The sequence below is a fragment of the Taudactylus pleione genome, unplaced genomic scaffold (assembly GCF_031769625.1).
Source record: "Taudactylus pleione unplaced genomic scaffold, aTauple2 ptg000114l, whole genome shotgun sequence".
Classification (NCBI taxonomy): domain Eukaryota; kingdom Metazoa; phylum Chordata; class Amphibia; order Anura; family Myobatrachidae; genus Taudactylus; species Taudactylus pleione.
Window position 1 is genome coordinate 26375219 of NW_028284516.1, and position 14110 is coordinate 26389328.

At 46.4% G+C, this 14110-nt stretch overlaps 1 protein-coding gene across 1 annotated transcript in view; it reads left to right on the forward strand.

Moving 5' to 3' along the window:
- The first annotated feature begins 222 nt into the window (after positions 1–222).
- The window catches only part of SLCO5A1 (solute carrier organic anion transporter family member 5A1), a 108554-nt gene continuing 94666 nt past the window's right edge, over positions 223–14110 (forward strand). The window contains exon 1 of the mRNA XM_088471581.1: positions 223–423. The gene's annotated coding sequence lies outside the window, so the exon portion shown is untranslated. The remainder of the gene's footprint in view (positions 424–14110) is intronic.

Genomic DNA, 14110 nt, shown 5'->3' on the forward strand with positions numbered 1-14110 from the left:
AGCTTAGTGCCCAATTCTATTCGTTCCCAGTAAGGGATACACCCAGGGGACTTCAGTCCCTGTCACTCACTATCCTCAATCAGTCAGTGAGTGTGAGTGTGTAGCAGAGAGAGCAGCACAGAAGGCGAGCGGGAGGCGCTTCCAGCAGGTGGGGAGGGGGAGCGCGACGAGCAGACGGACAATGCAGATGCCGGCCGCTCATTGGGCACCGCCGGTCTTTGCTCTGCCCCTTGTATAGAGCACTGGACTAGGAGACTGGAGAGAGTGGATGCCCGGACAGGGAGATCCCACATGTCTAGTGGGATAACGGGACCAAGTAGAGGGCACAGCCCAGAGCAGCTGCTGCAGCAGGCTTCCTCCTCTATGCCCAGGGAAGCGCGCATGGTGACTGAGGAGGACACACAGGGAGACCTGGCAAACATTGTGAGTGCCCAATCTCTGATTTATACCTGCTATCCCTCATCCTCACTGCACTGTCCTGTTATGTCTGACATCTGCTGTACTGTAATGTTCCTGCCCCTGGCTTTGTATCCTCTGCTACCTCTCAGCACTGCAGGCAATAAGGGGAATGGAACAAAGGCAGAGGATGGGATTACAGACAGCATGGAACAAAGGGGAGCCAGGGAGGAATGCTGCCCTGACACTGGTGGGCTCTGTTGCCATCCATCCACTGACTGGGCACTTTACAATACAGTGCACCCAATGATACAGATATCTGCCGGTAACAAACTATTTACTCCTGATGTCCTGCCCTGAGCAGTGATACTATATATATTTCATGACATCACTTACAATAATGCATAGCAGGTTTCCTTAAAGTAACCTATCTGTGGCTCCCCAGAATTCATTCTGTGCATTGGCACATTATTAAATGACTCTCGCCTCCTTGGTATGTCCTCCTGAACCCTAGCATTAAATCTCATTTTCCAGCACCTGTCATAGCATTTAATATGGTCTCCTTTCATGTTGGAATAAAAATAAAACAGTCTGCTGTCTTTAAATACACAAATAACTTGCTGGTCAAAATGGTATACTGCTACTATTTTGGCTGTTCACAACATAGCAATCGCAAGATATGAGCTGGAAAGGCATTAGCAGGTGCGTAATGTATTGTGTAGGTATAATACTAGTGTCTTGCAAACTTTATGTTTATTTCCCATTTTTGGAATATTGCAGTCATGGTCCTGGTGCATCCACGCTGCTGTTCAGCCTTATATATCGCATATACTGAAGTGCCAGCCGAAGGTCTTAAAGTTGCTGTTGTATATACTGTAACTAAATCTTTTTTCCGTATGATGATTATAGTATGCCTGAAGAACTTTTAATTTCCATTGGATAATACAGAATGCACATACCTCAAAGGGGAATGTTGCATTCAGATTTCATTGCATTATCTTCCTGTCGGTTTTGTTATTATGACCTTTGGATATGACAGTTATAATCTCTGGTCTATATGCCGGATAAAATTGTATGTGCACAGCAGATAGCAGATATGTTATCTTGCTGGCAATGTAAACACGCAAGTCTGGGAAGTATTGCTATCTGAAGACATGATTCCCATATAATAACTACATAACAAATTTACTATATTGTACACTGACATGTAGCTATTATTATTATGACGTGACCATCATACTGTGCTGCCGTGCAGTTGGGAACAACAAAGTCACCAATAAGATGTAATAACTAAGTTGTATGTGTGCTTATGTTTAAGTGGGTTGGGTACGGGATCCCGGGGGTCAGAATGCCGACATGACCATCCCGACAGTCAGAATCCTCACCCAATTAGGTAAGTGTCCTAACCCTCCCCCTAAACCACCTTATCGTAAGGCCTAACCCTAACCCTTCCCGCCCACAGCCTAACTGTAACCCCCCCCTCTCTGCAGCCTATAGAGCCTATAGAGCCTAAACCTAACTCTCCTGCTAACCCTAATACCGTTGGGATGCCGGATTCTAGCGCCAGGATTCCGACTGCTGTCGGGATTCTGGTGCCGGTATTCTGAGTGCCGGCATCCTGACCGCCAGGATGGTAACTACATCCGGTTTAAGTTTCCCTTGTGTCAGTGGTGCATTTGGTAATCAGACCATAAGAAGAGGCTAGCTAGTTCTGGACAGGTGCTTTGACAGGTGGTTATGCATCTCTGTGCCAATCTGCATCTGTTTGCAGTCTCGCAAATATGCCCTTACTGTATTCAATCTATATTAATTTGCCTATTCCTTCCTCTGCCTCTCTAAACGCCTGCAGCATGTGTCAGATTCATGTAGATCTACATGGGTGCATTTTTATCGTATACTCCATGATTACTGCCAGGGGAGCAAATGTGTGCACCATCACAGCAAAGAGAAATGTGGCCAACAGTATTAGCAGGAAATGCTTACGTCGCATTATCCTAATTGTATACAATATAGTAATGTCTAGAAGTATCATATACACAAGGGAGAATATTTCTGGACAATGTTATTAATAAGAAAGTCACATTTATTAATAACATTGTCCAGATGTTAATTCTTCTCTAAAATCTACTTAAACACAAATACAAAGTAAATTTAAGTGAAATTAAACGAAATACAAACATGTTATTTTCCCCTTTTTAAATCATATCAGAATTGTCTTTCTTTCTTGCCGAAGTACAAATGGAAATATTAATTAAGTATTCTATATAGATGGCCAAGGCTTCATATAATATAGCTGCTGTAGGGGGAGATGTATTATACCTTGGATAGAGATAAAGTGGAGAGAGATAAAGTACGAACCAATCAGCTCCTAACTGACACTTTTCAAACACGGGGCCCCCATTCAACATCAAATCTAAATACCAGCGGCATATTTTGTTTAGTATCGCAGTGATGCTAATGAATATGAAAAGGCCACTGGTAATCAGCATTACTTACCTGGCCAGCGAGGTCCAGCGACGACCTCCTTGTCGGCGGGGTCCTCCTCTCACCTGTTGCCAGCGACGGGCTATTCTGCCATGTACATGCGTGATAATCAGTCTGCGCATGCGTATAACTTATTAACCCTGCGGGGACCCGGCAGTGCCTGGGAGGCTTCGCTGAAGCAAGAAAGGCTGCTGCTGGGTCTCCATTGCTGGCAAAGGGGACCGCATCTCTCTTGCCATGGCGTGAGCGATGCAGTGACAAACAGCCGTAATCTTTGAGAACCGCTGTTTGTTAAATAAGATGATATAACCCCTTAAGCGAGCGCTAAAGGGGTTATGCGTTGTTTTTAAACTTTCAATGTAAAGTGACAGGAGCTGATTGGTTGGTACTTTATCTCTCTACTCTTTATCTTTCTCCAAGCTTTGATTCAGCTTCCCCTGAGTTAAGTACTTTCAGCTACAGAGGTCAATCTGCAATCAGCCGACCAGAAGTGGCTAAATAGAGCGGCTGATTGTGTATGCTTATACCAGCCCTCCAGCACCCATGGTAGGTACAGCTCCTGACAGATGTATATGCGTCTACAACCACGTCTACCTCAGTCGCTATTGGCCTGTGCTCGCCCGTCCCTTCTGTCCCTCATTCGTCACTACAGTCAGTAGGAGTGGTAAGTGTACAAAACGAGCGACTGTGCATATGGATGACTGTGTACTTTTATCTCCATATTTCCAATATGGAAATGCGTATTTTCTTACTAGATATTTTTATTTTTAGTTTGAGATAACTGCTAGTTATGCTTATAGTACAATTATGTTATGTTCCATTACATTACAGTAGGATTACCGTAGATATGTATGTTACTTTCTCATATTGGACTAGCTGGTTGTCAGTTCTTCACATGAATTTTCTAAATACATATTTGTAATTACTTTACATTTCTACTCCAAGTGCGTACAATGCCATGGCTTCTTCCAGTAGGACTTAGGGTGTTCTGTTTGTTGGTGGCTTTCAGACAGTCAACATGCAACTTAAGAATCAGGGGTTCCTCAAGTTATCCAGGCCACTTTGGAGGACTACATCTGAGTTTTGTTAATTGTAATGACAAAACACAGCTTGGGGAATTATAAGTGCCCGAATGCAAGCGGGTGGCCGCTGAGTATGTATGTTATGGGTGGGATGTACTAAGCATCGCTTCCGCGATGCGATACATCCCGCCTCTGTTCGGGTACATACTGCAGTTGATTACCACGGTATGTACCTAGAATTGCGATTTACATAGCAAAGGACAGCTCTCCTGATAAGAGCTGTCCTTTGCAATGCCCCTGGACAGAGGGACTTCCTGTTTAACACCCAGAAGTCCCTCTGGCGTCCTTCTGTGCATGCGAAGGACTGCGGCTGCGGGGGGTGATGAGAGGGATCCGATCGGATCCCTCTCAGGGTAGTCGTCCTGGTAAGAAACCCATAGGCCTCTATTGGGTATGCCACCTGTAGGTGGTGTTACTTACCGGGACGAAGGTGCTTAGTACATATGTAAAATGGGATGCAGTCGGCTGCCGGTCACAATCCCGACGACAGAATGCCGGCAAGGGATTATTGATAGGCGTCGAAATACCAACGCCTATCATAATCCTGACGCCGGAATCTAGAACAACGCGGGACCGAACAAGGGGCCTGATTCAGAGCCGGACGCTATTTGCGCTCGCTCGTTCATTAAAAAGGGGTGGCTATTCAAATGAGCCGTTCGCTCTTTGCGGTCTGTTCACGCCTCTATGTTTGAACGAGCGAACAAAACTTGCGGTTGTTTTTTGGGAAACTACGCCCCCTGGCCGCTCGCATCCTACGTCATGTCCGCTATTTATTAGATTAATCGAGTACATCGACCAGCGTATGAACTGCTCGCTATTCTTGTGGTTGGTTTTTCCTACCGCAATCTTGCGAGCAGTTCTGACTATAAAATAACCCAGTGACGTGGTCAATGACGCTGCTGTATTAATTATGCACACCCATAAAACGCCTGTTTTGACCTTTAAGCACGCCTGCGTTCGGATCTCCACTCCCCGTTTTCAAGCACCTTCCCCTGTTACCACCCACATACGCCTCCTCCTGTCACTCAAAATAGCAGGCATTCGCTATTTAGCGAACAAACGATTTTCGGCCGCACTGACTGGTTCGCGCATGCGTATTACGATTAGTACACATGCGCAGTTGTGCAAACATCGCTCGGAACGAACGAACGAGTGCCCGATTACGAGCGGCTCTGAATCAGGCCCAAGGTCAGTACGGTCCACGCGTCCTCATAGCCGCGGGGGGGACAGGGTTAGGTTTAGGGCACCCTGGGCGGATTTAGGGTTATGCACCCCCCCCGGGAGGGTTAGGGTTAGGCTAGGGGAAGGGGGGTTAGGTTTAGGCACCCCAGGGGGGAGGTTAGGGTTAGGCACCAAGGGGGAGGTTAGGGTTAGGCATCCCTAAAGGAGGGTTAGGGTTAGGGGAGGAGGGGAGGGTTAGGTAGTTTACTCACCTCTATCAAGATCTCTGCTGTTCGGGCTACCGGCATTGGGATTTCGACCGCCGTGCTCTCGTCCAGCGGTCATTCATAGCGATCCCATTCAGAGATGTCTGTAACTCTTAACTAATAGGTGGAATGCCACCAAACTTAGTAAGCATTCTATGGGGTGAAGATTCCGTGAAATAAAAAAATGTAGTTCCAGGATCTGCTGACAGGGGAAAATATGGTGCAGTTCAAGGTAAAATGCATGAAAATGTGCAAACAAATAAATCACTAAGAGAAACCTAAAATTTTATTATTGTTATTATTTTTTTTTTTTTTTTCCTCTTTGTAAAAAATTAAGAAGCTGAACTAATGTGCCAGAAGAATTGTCCCTACAGCTTAAAGCTCACCCACAGTTCGCGCACGATGTTCGATGACATTGCTGATGAGGAAGTTATTCTGATTTTCTGCTCTCTTAACTACAGTGCGCACTTTTCTGATTTTGAAATAAAAATTTGTGGTCAGTTCTGTTTCTTTTTTCAGTTTTTACAAAGAGAAAAAAATAAAAATGTGAAATTTGATTTTAGGTTCCTCTTAGTTATTCATTTGTTGGTACGGTTTCATGCATTTTACTTTGTAAGGCACCATATTTTCCCGTTGGCTGAATTTATACATTTTTCTTTTCCCAAACAATTCTTATGCCCATGCTTTGAACAGTATACTTACTAAATATGGTGCCATTCCGCCTATTTGTATGAGCTACAAACAGATCTCAATAGGGAAACTTTAATTATGGGAATATTGTTTAAAGGGACAAAAAGCACCAGAGACATTTGCTGTATATTGTTCTCTGGAACATTAACAATTGCTACAAATGTGACAAAATAAATCCAGGCTCTTGGTTCAACAAATGAGTTCACATGAACAATTACATCCATAACAATTACATGCACTTAATTTCTGTGATTTATATTTGAAAAACTTACTGAGGAATTTCAAAAAACAAAAACAAATATAACAATGTGATTATGTTTAGACTGAATGCAAAGTTTTTTGCTGTTATAGATTTAGGTAATGCTAACAGCTACATATTTTAAGACTGCTAGTAGAATCTTGCTTATAGTTTTTATGTTTATGTTCAATATTAGTGCTGATATTGTATGTTTTCCATTCATCCACAACCAAATAATTAACTATTATTAACATAACTAAAGTCACCTTCTCTTCAACACCACAGTAGGGCCAGACAACCCTTCCACAGCACTTCTGAGCCTTAACCCCAATACCACAATATAATATGAGCAATGTTGATCTGCCCAGCCACTCATTGCAGCCACACATTGGGCCTGATTTCGATGTGCAAGGAAGAGGCTCTGCAATACCGGCCAACAAAAAAGCAAATGCAGCCGGAGGTGTCTGGGGTCACTTCCTGTATGCATGTGCGCTTCGAGTGCTGCCACTGATCACCATAACAACCATTGGTCGCAATGATTGCTGCCCTCGGCCAGGCTGTCTAAGCCGAAGCTTACTCAACCTGGCCATCAGAACCCCTCTACCAGGTCCAGGAAGTCTGCTTTCGACAATGCAAACCCTGGGCTTGGCACACCTACAAAACAAGGGTGACCTGCATTCGTACAAAGGTCCCGGTCACCGTCCCCCTTTAAGCGATAACGCAGGACCACTCTGCACATGCACAGAACATGTCCTGCGCATGCGCAGACTCCCAAACATTGGATATGTGCGTAAACCATCGGGTGTATGAACATATTAGAATCAGGCTCATTGCTGGGAATTGAATTGCTCCCCCCCAGAACGAAACACATTAATGAAACATAAAACACCACCTCACTAAAAATAAGAATATATCTAATTTTATTTGTTTTGTGAATTGAATTTATCCCAGCCTTGCAAAGGAAATGCTGCCAAATATTAACAATATATAAAAAAGGAGGACAATTAACTATGATGATAATGAATGATGGTGATGATAATGTCACAATCGAAACAGAATTAGATATACTGACCCGGAGCAAGTATTCTATCAAAATCTGTTCACATTAGGGGACTATGGAAATATTTTGAATGTCCTCCTTAGTGTAGTCCTGCCAGGTTCATTTACTCTCCACACACTATGCTGTGTATGGTTCATTTTTCCATTATTTTCCTGGTTTCCTGGTTTTATTCTGCTTTCCTGAACTTGTCACAGCCACTGCTATCACATTTACCTAACCTGTAGAGCAGTGCTTTACTGCCAGTAGTCTGTGCTAACATATTGCTGAATGTATTCAGTAATCTCCACTTAAACTAGGAACTATCAACATCACTTATGTACCTCTTGGGTTACTCATAGTGAGACATAGGGCCATATTCAATTAGAGGTGAAAAGGCCGTTATCGGTGATGATTTATTGCCGATGACGTAATTTTGGCCTATTTTAATTATCCCCGTATTCAATTACAAACATTTTTTGTTAAAAAATGGGGATAACTTTTCACCACATAATAGGTGGCGAAATAAAGTGCAGAATTGGGGTTTAGGGGTGCAGGCTTAAAAAAAATAGCCTGCACCCCTGGGAATGTCCCCTAAAATTAATGTGTGTTAAAAAAAGTTTGAAAAAAAATTCGGGACACCCCTAAAAAATATTTTACATTTCTACTTCAGGGTCCATAGGGGGTCCACAGGGTTGACCTTGGGGGTATAGGTTGGGAACCAAATCCGGGCACCACGCAGTTAAAGCTTTTAGCTCCCAGGATGCACTTGGGTCCACTCTCCCTATAACCCCACCCCCAAGCCAGAGGCACCTCAGTTTAAGTTGGTGCCCGGCCGGAGTCGGGTCACCGTTTAGTGCAGTGGGGAGCTGATTAGCAGTCCCTAAGCTTTATTTTTTCTAAAGGACAAAGTTTTTTTATTTTTACTTTGGATTCTTCAGTGCGGCAGCGTCGGACTGTCCATAGGACGTCTAAGCTGCCGCTCCGTCACCCCGCTGGCGCTGAGACGCCAGTACAGATCTGGGGATCTCAGCGGGACCCCAGAGTCTGTACTAGCCGGACTCTGCGGGCGCCCAGGACTGCTGCCGGATCCACGGGGAGCAGGTAAGGCGCGGGTCACCGCTTGCGGTGATCCGTGCATTTGAAATGCAGTCCTGTGCCTCCGGTCTCTGGGGACAGACCGGAGGCATCGGCAGTGGCGGCGGGCCCCCCATACCCCGTGTGTCCACTAGACCACCAGGGACTTAGTGTTCGGTGCAGGGAGCCGGCGTCCCGGGGGTTAATAGCCGGCCAGGGGAGGCAGCCTTCCCTGTTACAGCGGCTCCTCCCCTCAGCTCAGCGCGCCTTTCAGTATCTATAGTCTGGCGTCGCTGAGCTGCTTCCTCAGCGGGCCACGCTTCTTCTGAGGTCTCCAGCGGCCATTTTCTTGTGGTGCAGCAGAAATCTCTGGAGATGGCAGTGAGTCCAGTCCCCCTGCGTACCTCACCATCAGGTCAGTGTACACAGCGCTGTAGCCTTCCCAGACACTGAATCTGGGTAAGTTGCATGCAGTGTAATAGTGCAGTATATTATATGACATTGTTAATGTATATATGTGTATATCTGCATTGTATGTGACTTATGCTAGTGCTGACTGTCTGTACTTTATTCTCTCACCTGTCAGTGTATATCTATCCCTTTTCCTTATCTGCCCTAATACAGCTGTACTTGGGGTGGTTCTGAGACCTCACATTTATATACTTGTTAATATTTGTGAGGTTTGTCACATACGGTTGCGTGCTGCACGTTGCCATATTTTGAGTGGAACTGTGTGTTGCATACGCTGAAAATGGGTCCCTGCAGCTAATTTTTAGTATCAGTCAGGACCAGTATAGTGCTGCTTGATCGCAAGGCTTGGTCAGATATGTCTGACCAGGAGATAGAGCGTTATACTGCACCCATTTTTACTATCCTGCAAGCCATGTGCTGCAGGTGTTAGTGCGGAGGATTTAACTCTTAAAGGGTTCTGTATGTGGCGTCATCGGGTGCCGGTGTTTTCTCGGGATCCTCTTAATTGCGGATCGCCGGGCGGGCCCCATTGTTGTACCTCACTTGGGGTTACTTCACCATACTGCCCTTTTTCATCTCAGGGTATCTCGCAGTTTCTTGCACTCTTCCCCTGTGACACAGACTATCGCTCCCTGCAGGGGTTTTTCGAGTATATGAATTCTCCCTGGTGTCACAATAGTCTGTCATGCCCCTTGCAGGGATTACCACAACAGCCACCCTGGGTGGATGTCGTTTTTCTACGAAACGCAAATTGGCGTGGTTGACGCCCTGTGGTTACTTCCCAGTTGGCTCTGCCGTGAACTGGATGCTGTTTTGGGCTCTTTCCCTCTTACACGGGGGGAAGCCTATTTCAGGTATTATTATCCCTGCTTTAGGGCTGGTGGCAGGTCCATTCTGGTTAAAGTGAATGTTGACCTGCACCTGTATCATACACCCTCAGTATTACGTGCCATCTGGTTCCCTGTTGCTGACTAGTGGGGGGATCGCATGGCGGGACTCTGGCTGTTGCCAGTTATGAGGTATTACAACAGTGTTTGGCCTCCTGTCCCAAATTAGCTGAGGGTCATCACGAGCCCCTCCTGGGGTGGATGGGCGTGTTACTCGTCGGATTACAGACGTTACTACGCATCCCATTCCTGCGTGGTCGGATTCTTCTGATCCGTAGGTGGTAACTCTGCCTGAAATCAGTATACTCGCTTTCAGGGGTGTTACCCATCCTACCATGGCTATAGCATGGTTGGTTAATACTATTGCATACTGAGCTGATGCATTTGTAATGTTTTTTCCCCTCCAACACGTCTGGGGTTTAAATGTATTTGGTCGCTCACGTAATATATGCAGTTGTCATAGGTGGACATGCCTATATTGGATACCAGTCTCCTAACTTTCAGAGTTCCGGCTGCGACGGTATCCTCCGTAATACCCTATGGCTGCGCTCTGGGAATGCAGAGGTGCAGATACCATCTATAGGGTAGATTTTGTTGAGTCCTGACTTTGACAGTGGCAGTACAAATTTCCCGCCTTCAGCTATGCCCACTACAGGGTCTCAGACTAAGTCTATTAAGTCTTTTTGTCCTCTGGGTCAGCCTAAAGGTCTGTTTCTTCAACCGAGCAGGCCTGGACTGCCAGCCGATCCTGCTTCTGAACCTACGGATATATCGTCAGCATGACGAGACAGGCCTACCACTGGGAGATGGCGATTTTCTCAGTTCGCCTGATACTAGTGTCTGGTTGCCGCGGCTACGTGGGTAGGAGGGTACGCCCTCTCTTTGCTCAGGCGGCCTATTTCCATGTGATGGTACGCAGGCACTTATTCGGACCCGAACAGGGCCTTACGAATCCAGAAAGCTATACAGTTGTTGCGGTAAGCGGAGCTAATTGGGCCATCCCCACTTTCTCAGCGAGGGACTGTTTGTTCTGCTTTCTTTCTGGTGTGGTGGCTGAATGGTCCTCTTTGGCCTATTCTCTGTCTCAATTCCCTGAACCAGTTCCTAAAGCTACCTGGGCTCAGGAGGCAATCCCTATGCTCCATCATACTATGTTTGGAACCTGGGAACTTTATGGTATCACTGGATATACAGGACGCGTGCCTACGGGTACTTACAGAGACCTTGCCTCAGCATGGACTGAGGTTTGCTGTATCACAGCACTTATGGTTTTTCGGGCTCTGCCTGTTGGGACTGTTCTCAGCCCCACGGGGGTTTACCAGCGTTTTGGATTTTCTGACAGTTCTTCTGTTCAGTATATCCAAATGCTCCTGTACCTGGATGGCCTCCTGCTCTTAGCAGGATCACCGGGGTACTTTACAGCCGGGTCAGGTTGACTGTGGCTTCTTCAGGGTGCAGACGTTTAATCAATGGGGAAAAAGTCCTCCCTGCATCCCTCTCTGGGTATTCTTCACCTAGGAGCCCTGCTGGATTCTCAGAATCTGAGAATTCTTCTGGCGTAAGACGGAATCTCCACTCTTCCATTAGGAGTACATGGATGTCTGCGCAGTCGACATATGTCTTTACACTCTGGGATGCATGGTCCACTATTCAGTGTCTGCCTTTGGAAGGGTGGAATGGGCTTAGTTCCATTCCAGGCCTTTCCATAATTGGCTTATCTCCAGATGGAACAAGTTTTTTCTGTCTGATCACTGTTCAAACGATGATGCTCTCCCCGGAGGCAAGTCGGTCCCTTTTCGGGTGACTATGACCATCTCGTCCAGGGTATTCTTTGCTAAGGACAGTGTCTGGTTCGCATCCATTTCAGTGCAGTTGGATGTCTGTCGATTCCACCCTGTCAATTAACTTGTTGGAACTTTAGCCTGTCTTGGGCCTTCACTCTGGTATAGCCCTTGTTTCCCGGTGAACCTGAAAAAGTTCAGTCCGACAGGGTCAGAACAGTGGCTTCCTTTTTAGCAATACTGTTCGTTGGGTGGCAATGTCAGGTATGTCATACATTCGGACATTGTCTGAGGGTCTCCTCCCGACCATCTCGACAGTGTTCATTTCAGGTGCTCTCCATTGGGAAGCGGGAGTCCTCAGCCGTAACGACGTGCATCCCGGGGACTAGTCTCTTCCCCAAGAGAGGTTTCATCTCCTGGTGAGCAGGGGGGGGGGGCCCTCCTGAGGTGACACTCATGGCCTTCTGACTCTATCACACTATGGTGTTACAGTCCAACTCTGGGGATTCTGAAGCAACCTTCAGTGACTCTTTGTCGGTGAAGTGGTTCTTCCAATTTGCGTACCTGTGTTCTCCAGTCTCCATTCTTCCTCGAGGGAAGTGTTTCAATCGAGACGGAGATGCTTTCCTGCTGGTGGCTCCTGATTGCCCCAGATGTCAGGGGTACTTGGTTTTTCGGAGTCTCTCCATCGATACTCCATTCCTGATGCTTCACTGCCCAGACCTGTTGTCTCAGGGTCCTGGGGTTTGCCTTGGACCTGGGTCGTTTGTCTTTGACTGCATCCCTACAGTGGTCTTATGGCTTCCCTGGCTTTGTCATCGTTGGAATGATTAGAGCACATGGATCAGCTTTTGCTGGGACCTACCACAAACTGTGGCAGCCATAATTCTTATGGTATTATACCTGTCGATACGATCCTCTGGTGTCCAGGATTTCCAGATATTCTGGCATTCCTTCCGGCTGGCTTGGGTTTCACCCTCGGCCTGGCCTTCCTGACAGTGCAGATCTCTACACTGTCAGTATGATTAAGATATGGAATTGCTCCGCTCTGATATCCAGTTCATCCTTTGGAGTGTTTTCTGGATTATGCCTCCATTTGTCCTCCCTAGGGACTCCTTGGGAGTTAGTAGTAGTTCTTCGTTAACTCCGGGGAAAGTTAATGGAACCGCTGGTTGTGATAGCCATTACATGGTCTATTGCTTTGGCTTTCTCTCTTTCTCTCAGGGAGTTTATATCAACCAGGTGAGTGTCGGAATTGGGAGCGTTCTCATGTGGCTCCCTCTTCTGGAGGGCATCTTGTCAGGGTGTGAGTTGCTCTCACCCTGTGTTTCTTCTTAGTGATTTTTAGGTTCCATATTATTCTGGAACTTATGGTGCGGCCATTCAGTCCCCAGTCCTCTCGGCTGGTGTGGCCTCATTGACTGTGGTCCGGCCTCTGTGGATTTATGTGATCCGTTCAAGTTCCTGACGGAAATCGGACTCCTTATTGGTGGTCTGAGATTTCTGGTTTTAACAGGAAAGGATGGCCGGCCTATGGCCAAATGTTGGCTGGACGGCCTCGTATGTCTTCTTCAGGGGCCTACCCATGAGTAGGCCTTTCTGTTGTTGATGCTTGTTTTTTCTCGGGCCATGTAACCCTCGTGGGTGGCTCGCTGTGGCGCCTTGGCTGTTTTGCCTTGCTAGGTGGCCACGTGGTCTTCTGTCCACACCTTTTTAAGGTTCTAGGCATTGTTTTCCTTTGCCTCTCAGGATGCTTCCTTTTTGGCTGCGGATTCTCCTCTCAGCACAGGAGCGTCCCCTCCCTTGGTTGAACTGCTTTGGGACATCCCCAAGGTCAACCCTGTGGACCCCCTATGGACCCTGAAGTAGAAAACAAGAGATATGGTAAGAACTTACCTTTGTTATCTCTGTTTCTACGAGTCCATAGGGTCCACAGGGCGCCCGCCCTGACGCACCTGGCTTCAAATGGGCTGTGTGACTGGTCACCGGTTTTCCGTCTCCCATTTCTGTGAGTATGGTTATCGAGTGTTCCAGTTTTCTCTCTTTTTTTCTCTCCTCCTCCGGCCTTTGGCTACTTACAAACTGAGGTGCCTCTGGCTTGGGGGTGGGGTTATAGGGAGAGTGCATCCTGGGAGCTAAAAGCTTTAACTGCATGGTGCCCGGATTTGGTTCCCAACCTATACCACCAAGGTCAACCCTGTGGACCCTATGGACTTCGTAGAAACAGAGATAACAAAGGTAAGTTCTTACCATATCTCTTGTTTTTGGGGTTACAAAATAAATAAATAGGGAACACACTTCTAAAATAGCTAAATGAAATCCAGAGGGGTTTCAAAGTATGTGGCAGGTGTTTTCTTCAATGCGGGTGATAGCGGCAGGTGCATTTTTGAAGAATTTAAAAAAATCATTTTAGGGACTTAAAAATATGCTTGCACCCATTTTCAAGTACTCCAAATTTGATGGGCATAGTTATTTTTCCCCGAAAAAATTGCTAAATGCTATTCTTCATCACCTTCTTCAAAGCCGCATATATGCACCTGC